Source organism: Malurus melanocephalus, unplaced genomic scaffold (genome assembly GCF_030028575.1).
Source record: "Malurus melanocephalus ecotype Western Australia unplaced genomic scaffold, MMel_1.1 scaffold_574, whole genome shotgun sequence".
NCBI classification, from domain to species: Eukaryota; Metazoa; Chordata; class Aves; order Passeriformes; family Maluridae; genus Malurus; species Malurus melanocephalus.
In genome coordinates, this window is record NW_026623806.1 from 172,324 (window position 1) to 181,628 (window position 9,305).

Sequence of the window (9,305 nt, forward strand, 5' to 3'; positions counted from 1 at the left end):
CCCCATTCTCCTCAGATTCTGGGAGTTTGCCCCAAACCATCTCTGATTATTTTTGTCCCTTTAATCTCCATGCAGCAGCTGTGATGAGGATTTGTCAATCAGAGCAGCTCTCTGTGACTCCCCTCGCTCCAAGTGCCTTTCAAACTCCAGGAAAACACTTAATGAGTTATTGTTCTGTCCCTCCTGGCGAGGGGACACACGGGGAAGGCCAGGAGGCTCCGAGCGTTCCTCGATGTGCAGCTCCTCACATTTCAAATCCTAATAATGATCTTTGAGCATTTAATCCCTGGGCTGATTCAGCTCAGCTATTCACTCCAATCCCCATTTCAGCACCCACCCCTGCTGCCTCTGCAGGCAGAAGGAGAGGAGAAGGTGCCTCTGGTTCCTGTCCTTTTCCAGCTGCTGCCCCAGCGTGGGCACTGAGCCATGCGGGAATGGAGCTGCATCAGCAGCTCTGGGAATCAGCAGCTGTTCCCTGCAAGGACCTGGCGAGTCCTGGRGCTGCTGCTCTGCCCTGGGGCCGCTCYGTGGCGAGTGCTGGCCTGACCTTCTGGGTCTGACCTTCCTGAGCAGCTTCCAGACACCCAGAACCCTCCATCACATTTTAAATCTGCAACATTTCATCCCTCCCTGCTCCGTGTTCCCATCCTGGTGCTGCTGCATCACCCTGTCCACTCTCTGTTCAGCTTACCCCACCCACAGACCCCCAAATTCTCATTTGCTGCTCCTTGTTTTGCCACAAAACCTCAGAATTCTTGCTCCCAGGCAAGAAATTCTTCCCCATGGTTTTTTTTGCAGTGATTTCACATGGATTTGGCCCTCAGCTGCTGCAGAAGAGGCACCAGAATTTGGATTTCAARTGACAGAAAGAGGGGTTTCCTAAAGAGATGCTCAGCTGGTGATCCTGAGGGTTTTCCTGTGCATTTTGGGGTGAATTTTCCTCTGCCTGCCCTTTGGAATTGTTTGCCTGGTGCCCAGGAGCAGCAGGATCTCATAACTTGTTAAAATCTCCCACATTCAGTGAAATTTGGTAGTGGAAGGATTTTGTTTCCATCGTGTGTGGTACCACCTGTTTTCCAGGTGAAAATGTGACCATTTTCCAGGTGAAATCATCACCATTTTCCAGGTGAACTTGTGGTATTTTCCAGGTGAAATTGTGGTATTTTCCAGCTGAAATTGTGGCATTTTCCACCTGAAATTGTGGCATTTTCCGCCTGAAATTGTGGTATTTTCAGCCGAAATCGTGGCTATTTTGCCTCTGCCTGAGCCAAGATGTTACAAAAGTGGTTTAAGGTTTTCTCCTGTTTCCACTGAGCAGGAGAAGCTGAACTGAACTCCTCCCACAGCCCTTCATTAAAATTCAGGCAAGCTCATTAACATTCTGCAGTCTAACTCCAGCTCATGGGTGGATCACAGCCCAAGAATAGCTCGGGCTCCCAGGTCCCCAACCTGTTGCCAGAGGATCCCTTGTTTAGTCCATGGCTTTGGGTCCATCCTGCCCAAAAAATCCTTGGAAAGACAAATATTTTCTTCCCATATTCCCCAAAACTCGTTGGTAGCATCACTGACAAATCGCCAGCCAGGGGAAAAGGTTGTTCAAAGCTTCGGTGCTCAATTTTTGGAATTATTTGAGGAATTTCTCTCCTGCACACACTCAGCTGCTGCTCTCCTAAGTTTTATTTGACTTTTACCCAGTCAGCAAAATCTCCATCCTGCTGGGGAGTGCACAGTCCACCCATAAGAAGTCAAATTCCTAAATCAGGACAGCCAATTCCATATAATTTCCATATTCCTTTAATCCCCACAATCATTAACAGGGCTCCAGAAATCCATGAATATTCCTCTTGATTGGCGGGGAGCAGATATTCTTTCAGAGGAAGCTCTACCTCAAATTAATGTTTTTAATTAAAGTGTTGGGTTACTGTGGAAGGACTGAAGCCAGGGCTGTCCTCAGTGGCTGTTTAATTCATCAACAGCAAAAATCACAAAATGCAGAGGGATGAAAGCAAACTGGGCTCAACACAGGTGCCCAAATTGCTAAAGGTAAAACCAGCCCAAGAAAAGCCTCCTGCAGGCACCGGCCTTTGCCATCCTGAAATAAATATTCTCAGGCACAGATCCCCTGCTTGAGCCTGTGCTTCTCTCCAGGAAAAAAAAAAGCCCTGAGAAATCACTGATGTGATTTGCTCTGTAATCAGGGCTTGCTGTTGCTCCTGTGACTTTGATTTTTCGCTCACATCAGAAATCAGAGCCACTCTGAGTGGCTCCTGTGTTGTCACACCTGGCACATTAAAGATGGCTTAGGATAACACCTCAAGGCTGATGGACTTGTACAAGTTACTGAACTCTCTCTTTTAAAAATTGCTTTGCCTGTTATTTATTTTCATTCTTTTTCTAAAGTGGGTTAATTGTGTTTGYAGACAATTCGTCTCTAAGCTGAGGTTTGATGGCTGTGAATCTCCTGAATCAGAAATTCAATGATAAATTGAATTGCAAAGTGTAGCCCCAAAGAATCTTCCCTTTATTATCATCCCTCCTTGTCATTTTGTGTTAGGGTTGTAATTTCCTAATTGATTCTCCCTTCACACTGAGAAAAAAATAAAAAAAAAAATCTTGAGATAAATAAAAATAACACTTGGAAAGGATGACAAAGCCKAGTGCAGAGAGCCAGACATCACATTTAGACAAACATCCTCCTACAGAATGGGTTCTGTGGATTTCTCCTTTCATCAGTACAGGAAATGCAGGTCTGTGCTGCAGGAAGGAGGGTTGGGCTCTGCTGGTGCCCAAAAAATAAAATGGGAGTGCCAGAATGATTCCTGCTCTGGGGACACCGACCCCAGGAGCAGCTCTGAGTCCAGCTCTGAGTGTTTGCAGCTCAATGGGATGTGCTGACAGAGAAATCCCAGAGTCTGTGCTGGTGGGGGAAAGGCAGAGAGAGAAATCTTGAGAAAAGCAGTAACTTGGTGCAAATCCTGCTTTGGTTTGGTTTCCAGTGGGAGCAGCTCGGGCTGAGGAGTTTTCAGACAGCCCTGGCTCCTCCAGAGCCAATCTGGGCTATTGCAATGAGGTATTTTAAACCTTTAAACCTCATTCCAGCACATTTCTCTATGTGCACACTTCCTTTGGAAAAAGGACAGTGAATTTTGCCCAGTTTCCTCTGTTGTGGCTCTGAAGATGTTTGTGGCACCTGGGCTCTCTCTGAGCTGCAGCCGCTGGCATTCTCAGGGTTGATTTAACCCACCCCAGTGCCACCAGCTCTGTTGGGACACGGCCTGGGAAAGGCTTTTTGTGCTTTAAACCCAGCCCAGGGCTCCTCCCTGCTCAGCTGAGGTGGTTCCATTTAGGCAGAGCTGCTGCAGTGCCCAGCAATTTCAATAATATCAACCCCTGCCCATGATCCAGGCTCAGCAGAGCCCAGCTCTCTTCAGCAGCCAGGGAGGGAGTCCTGGAGTTATTCATGGGTTTAAATCCATGAGGGTGTGACCACACGGGCTGGAATTTACTCTCAGTCCTCGTCCTGAGTCTGGGAATAAATCCAGAGCCAGGGATCCCCCCGAGCTGGCAGCTCTGCCTCCTCAGTGCAATCCTTGGAAATACTGAACTCTGCTTTCCAGACAATTGCTAAATCTGAGGAGAAGGCTCCTCTTTTAATTTCATTTTTCTAGAGAGAAAAGATAAGCAGAAACCTAAATTTCGCTGGTATTTTATGTGCCATTGTAAAATAATRATATTAGTGGCAGTAATGCTTTATAATAATGACAACAGAAATTATTCAATAACCGCCTGTGAGACTGGGCCAGGCCTGGGATCCCCAGTCATGGATCAAAAATGAAAATAAACCAATATTTAGGACTCAACTCACATGGAAATTTGATGACTTTTCTGATTCCCTGGTTAGTGAGATAAAGCAAACCCTCTAATTCTTACAGTTTCGCCATCAAAGTGCAAATGAGGAGCTTTACACATGCCTGGACGTGGTGGGCTGAAATATGTATTAATAAATCCTGTAGTATTTATTCTGATCACCATTTCAGTACTCACAAACACATTTTTAGAGCATCCATAACCTCATGGGGGTGATGAATGATTCATGTGCTGGGACATGAGTGATTCTTCCTGTTCSACAATATGGATGTGAACGTTGGGGGGGGGTGTTTCTATTTTTGAGGGGTTTTTAAATTAGCAAATCCTTTATAATTGTGGCTTTTCAAGCCTGGGTGACTAAAATTCACCTCCCAAATSTGTGTGGGGATGTCTCAAGGAGAGCAGGAGGCTGGGGGTGTCCTGTCCCCTCTCTGGGGTGGGTTCCAGGGGTGGAGATAAGGCTGGAACTCAATGGTGCTCCGAGAAAAACAGATCAAATGTCGGGAATCTGATTCCAGGCTCTAATCCCAAAGATAATCACATTTTTCTCAGCTGTCATACAAATATACAAAAGCTTGGAATAAGCAGATACAAAGGGGCTGAGGGTCAGGCAGCTCCTGTTACAGAAAATCTGAATTTGCCGAAGCTCCAGATTGCCTGAGATAAYAAAACATCCCGGAGTTCAGACAAGTAATTTGCAAGGTGCCATATTTGAGGTAATAGCTGGAAGTTCTGCGCTGGAGTGYGTCAGCTGCAGCATTCAGGGGAGCTGATTGAAACACCCGAGCTGCTGGTGAAGGCTTCATTTCTCTCCCTGGAGCTGCAGATTGCACCGAGCGCTCTCAATGGGGTTGATTTTTGCTGATCCGTCCCCCCAGCGCTGGCTTTTGGCAACCTGGAGCAGCGAGCACAATCAGATCTGGGTGTTTATCTGCGCRTTTATCAGCGCAGAGATCCTGGGACACCGGAGCAGCTGGGGCTAAGGAGGAATTTGGGATAAATCACCCAAAAAGGAGCTAAAAATCCAGGAGGATGCAGAGCACGGAGGGTTTATCTGCTCCATCTCCCATCACCCAAGCAGCTCCGGGGGTTTTCAGCTCTTTCCCCCAGGGATGGGAGTGTGGCCATCCCCGAGCTCCGTGCTCTGCCATAGCAGCTTTTATTGCTCCTTGCAGCCTCTCCCCAGAACACATAAAGCCGCATTTACATTTTCTGAATGGACTAATCATGGCTCTCTGCTTTGATAAAGAAAGTGCAGCCTCCCACATAAGCACATGGAAACCAACAGGGAAGAGTAAACCAGAAATAAACCCATTCTGGGGGGTTGAGAGAAAAATACCCACCGGGATGATTGGGAGGGATGTACAGAGAAGCGGCAACTGAACACATAGTCACATCTTCAACCAAAAAAAAAAAAAAAAAATTAAAACGCTAAAAATACCCAAGTGAAGGACAGCAAGAGAAAACATGATTGAAGCGGAACAATTGGGAGAGGAGTTAATAGTTATTAGCAATCGCTGCAGATTGAATATAGGTTGGTTTTGTAACAGCACAAGGGATGATGCATCTGACAGGACTTAAACAATTGCCTCCCCCTTCCCCAAGGAGCTCGCTGGCAGCACCCTGGCACTCACTGCTCCGTCTCCCTGCTCCTCAGCAGTTACTGAAAGTTTTGGTTTGTAAATGATGGCCAAGTTTGATCCCCGACAAAGCTTTCCAAGCCTGCATTCCAACCCTTAATGCATTTTAACGTTTATCCTGTTGTGTTTCCTCTTATAACCTTTAAAAAGTAACTCTGAGAGGCTGAAGTTCCACCAGTCTGGGATCTTTTTATCCGATTTTTTCCCCTGCCTGGGCAGAAGTGTGAGAATGGAGCAATGTTTATGGTGTTTCTGCAAACACTCCCTCACCACCCAACTGTTTGCTGTGCCAGCCTGGTTTCTGTGCATTTATGAACCATCTGTGGATTCTTCCCCTCGGAATTGCGATTCCCCAGTGCCCACGGCGCTTGGGAATGTTTTCCATCCAGAAATCCTGTGGCAGGAGGCTTTGCAGCTAGGTGTGGACGCATTCCCATCCTCCATCTCCTGGTGCTGGATTATCAGCTCTGGGCAYGTGAGGAATCCAAATCTGAGTTCCAGATTCCCTCCGTGTTCACCAGGAATTTGTGCACAGAGGGTGAAATTGAAAACGAGTTATCCCCAAAGGATTGTGAGGGGCTGGAGCCAAACCCATCCTGTTCATAGCTGGAGAGCTACAGAACCGTGAAGAGCAGTGTTTTTTAAAGGGGTTATTTTTTGTTGTTGTTTTAGGGGATTTGTGTGTGGTATTTGTCACAAATCCATCCCTGTGGGTCCCTCCCAGCCCAGGGTGTTCCATCAGCTTGGTTCAGAACTCCAAAGCTGAACAGAGGAGGGGAAGGGAGGGCGGAGATTTGCTGATTTGGAGCAGRGGATGGGTTTGAGGAGGAGAAGAACACCCATGGAATGGCAGTTTTTGTGCCAGGCCTGTGCCACTGAGGGGGAGCAGCTCAGTCACGGCTCCTCCCTGCTCCCGGAGCCCCCAGCCCCAGCACAAGGAGCTTTTGCTGCATTTCCCAGCAGGTTCATCCCCAGGGGACAATTCCAGGCACCCCTCAAGTGCCATTAGGGCCGAGCTGAGTGTTTGTGCCAGGCAGGGCTGCTCAGATGGAGCCCAATCCGTGCTCTGCTGCTGGCACGGGGCACAGAGGGGACAGAGGGGACACACTGTGCCACCAGGGCAGGGACACTTCCATGGATCCCCTCGCTCTGCAGGCTCAGGGGTGCAGCCTGCTGACCTCAGGGRGATTTGGGGTGTGGGAGCAGTGTCAGGATGGGCAGGGGGGACATTTGGTGACCGCTCATGGGATCAAATCCTGCCCGAGCCTTCCCGGCGAGTGCGAGTGACACAGGAGCAGAATGTCACAGGCACTGAGCTCTTTGGGCCATACTGCCTAAAAACACACCCACACTGACTGTTCCCCCTTTGGAGGGCTCACAGGTTTCTCTCTAAAACCTGGAACTCACACTTCTGCTTTTCCAGGGTGACAGGGAACCTCTTTTCCACCCACAATGTGAGTGTTTCCATTGCAGTTCCACAGAAATGGGGAAAGCACAGCAGATTGTGCACAGTGGTTCACAATTCAGGGGAAAGTTCTTTCACAGAAACTCCGTTCAGAAGTAAGGAGGGAASGTTTGTCTGTAACAGTTTTTGCATTATGGAGAAGAAGTTAAAAGGAGAAGAAAAGTGACAAAACCGACAACGCTCTTTGCTCGATGAAGTCAGAAATATTGCCAAGAGGTTGGGTTCCTTCTAGATTACTACCAGCAATTACTTCAAAAGAGGCAAAACCGCAGGGTTGTGAGCTCTTAATAGCATTGTTTCGTTCAAGAGCAGTAATTCCATGAATCCCTGCACACGCAGGGAGCCCAGCCCACGCTGWTTCGCATTCGTAACCTCTCTGACCAGCTCTGTTATAACCCTGGGGCTGCTTATTTATAAAACAAGCCGAGCTGTTTTTCTTTTTAACTTGGAGCTCCACTCGAGTGATTCATGCTCCACAGGCTGGGAGCTCTGCAGCTCCGTGCCTGGCATGTGGGATAGTCGGGATGAGGGATTTCAGAATTGCCGATGTGTTATCTYGTGTGGAAACAACCCGCAGGCAACAACCGAAACCAAAAATACCCCAGCACCGAGCAGGACCCAGCACTGTCCTGGTGGCTCATTCCCCACCCTAAAGCCCCACTTTCCACTGGTTTCAAAAGGCTGGGTGAACTTAGAACTGGAGGGTGATGGAAAAAATAAAAATTAGATATGAACAAGAATGGTTGAGACAAAGGTGGCTCTAAACCTCACCCAAAATCTGCTTGCAACACTCAGAGAAATGTTTCTGAGGGTTCCTTCCAGGGGTTCTTCAGGAAAGGGTGGCAGATCTCCCTGGGGAAGATCGTTCTCATCAGGACTGGTGCTGTGAATTCAGYTTAAAGGATGCCAGTCTTACAGTACCAGATGTAGGAAAATGAGTGTGATGARAGAAAAAAAGAATGTTTTGCCTGAGACAATTTGAGTGAACAGTCTTRTTCCTTGGGGAGCTGGAATGTACCTACATTACATCCTCTCTGCACATCCTCCTCCTCCACTTCTCCCTGTCACTCTGTCTCCATTGTGTCTCTGYGAGAGCGATGTTAAACATCAAACTTCTAAAAATGAGCCGAGCTTCTTAGCAACTCCAGGAGCCTCTTTAGCATACAATAACAATTGTTTGTTGCTTTGCACTGAGTGGTTTAGATGGGGAAATGAGACAGCCCGAATTTCAGTTTGAAAACCCGCTCTCGCCCCTTCTCTTGAGGAAGGGAAAAGCTTAATGGATCTTTTCGGTGTAATGACAGATATTTCCCTTWTTCTCCTGTCTTTATTTACATCTCTAGGCAGTGGTGATCACAGCAGCCACTGCCGCCTGTGTTCCCTCACCGGGAGATTCACAACATTTACATTTCTGCAAGAAAAAGCACAGCRCGAATCTCTTACCTTCAAGCCATATGAATCCCTCGAGCAGAGGTGCGAGTACTTCACGCCAAATATATCCAAAACACSGCAGCTCTCCACCGTGGCTCTCCCCGAGCTCTCCCAGGCTTTCAGGCAGACTTTTTGGTGCTSGGCATTGGCGCACAAGCAGAGGAGCACGGAGAAGGAAGATCACCTGGCTGACCCCTGCCCGCTGGGAGCGGCGCGGGTGGAACTCGCCGTGGTGAAGCCCAGGCTGAGGCAGCTCCTGCAGGAACTTCAGGAGCTCGGCAAAAGGCTCAGCTCCCCGGGCAGCGGCGATGCCGGGGCCGGGCTCTCCCGCCGCAATTCGCTGTCCATCTCCTTCAGCGCATCGCCGGCTGCAAAGGCAGCAGCTCCGTCTCCATTTCCATTTCCCAGAGCCCAGGCTTGGCTAGCGGCCGAGCAGAGCCGCCCCTTTCTCCCACGGAGAGATCCCAACAACCTGTTTCCACTCCAGCTCCCTTCGCCGKCCGCGGGATGCGAATTCCCGCAGCGCTCCCCTCCCTGCCTCGCCCGCTGCCGCTGCTGCCGCTGCTGCGGGGAGGGGAGGGGGCGAAGTTTCCTCCCCCGAATCCCACGGACTCACCCCGGCGGGGATGGGCGGCTCCAGCCCCCGGGGATGCGGCCCCGGCACCGGGACAGCGCCGGCCGGAGCGCGGGGCCGGGGGCTGGAGGGGCTCAGCCGCTGCCACCGCAGCCCCGGGGACAGCAGCGAGGAGGGTCCCCACCCCCAGGAACCCCTCGAGGAGGGAGCAGCCCTTCCCTGCGGGCTGCTCTGCCCTCGCAGGCTTTCCCCGGTGCGCCTCGCTCGGCCGGGGATGCTCGGCCGGGGATGCCGTGCGCGCTCCGGGAGCGCCCGCACCCTGCCAGCT

General features: G+C 49.8%; 1 protein-coding gene across 1 annotated transcript in view; it reads right to left on the bottom strand.

The window, feature by feature from the left end:
* The window catches only part of DRD2 (dopamine receptor D2), a 23,989-nt gene extending 15,061 nt beyond the window's left edge, over positions 1 to 8,928 (bottom strand). The window contains exon 1 of the mRNA XM_057382547.1: positions 8,416 to 8,928. The gene's annotated coding sequence lies outside the window, so the exon portion shown is untranslated. The remainder of the gene's footprint in view (positions 1 to 8,415) is intronic.
* Between the last annotated feature and the right edge of the window lie 377 nt (positions 8,929 to 9,305).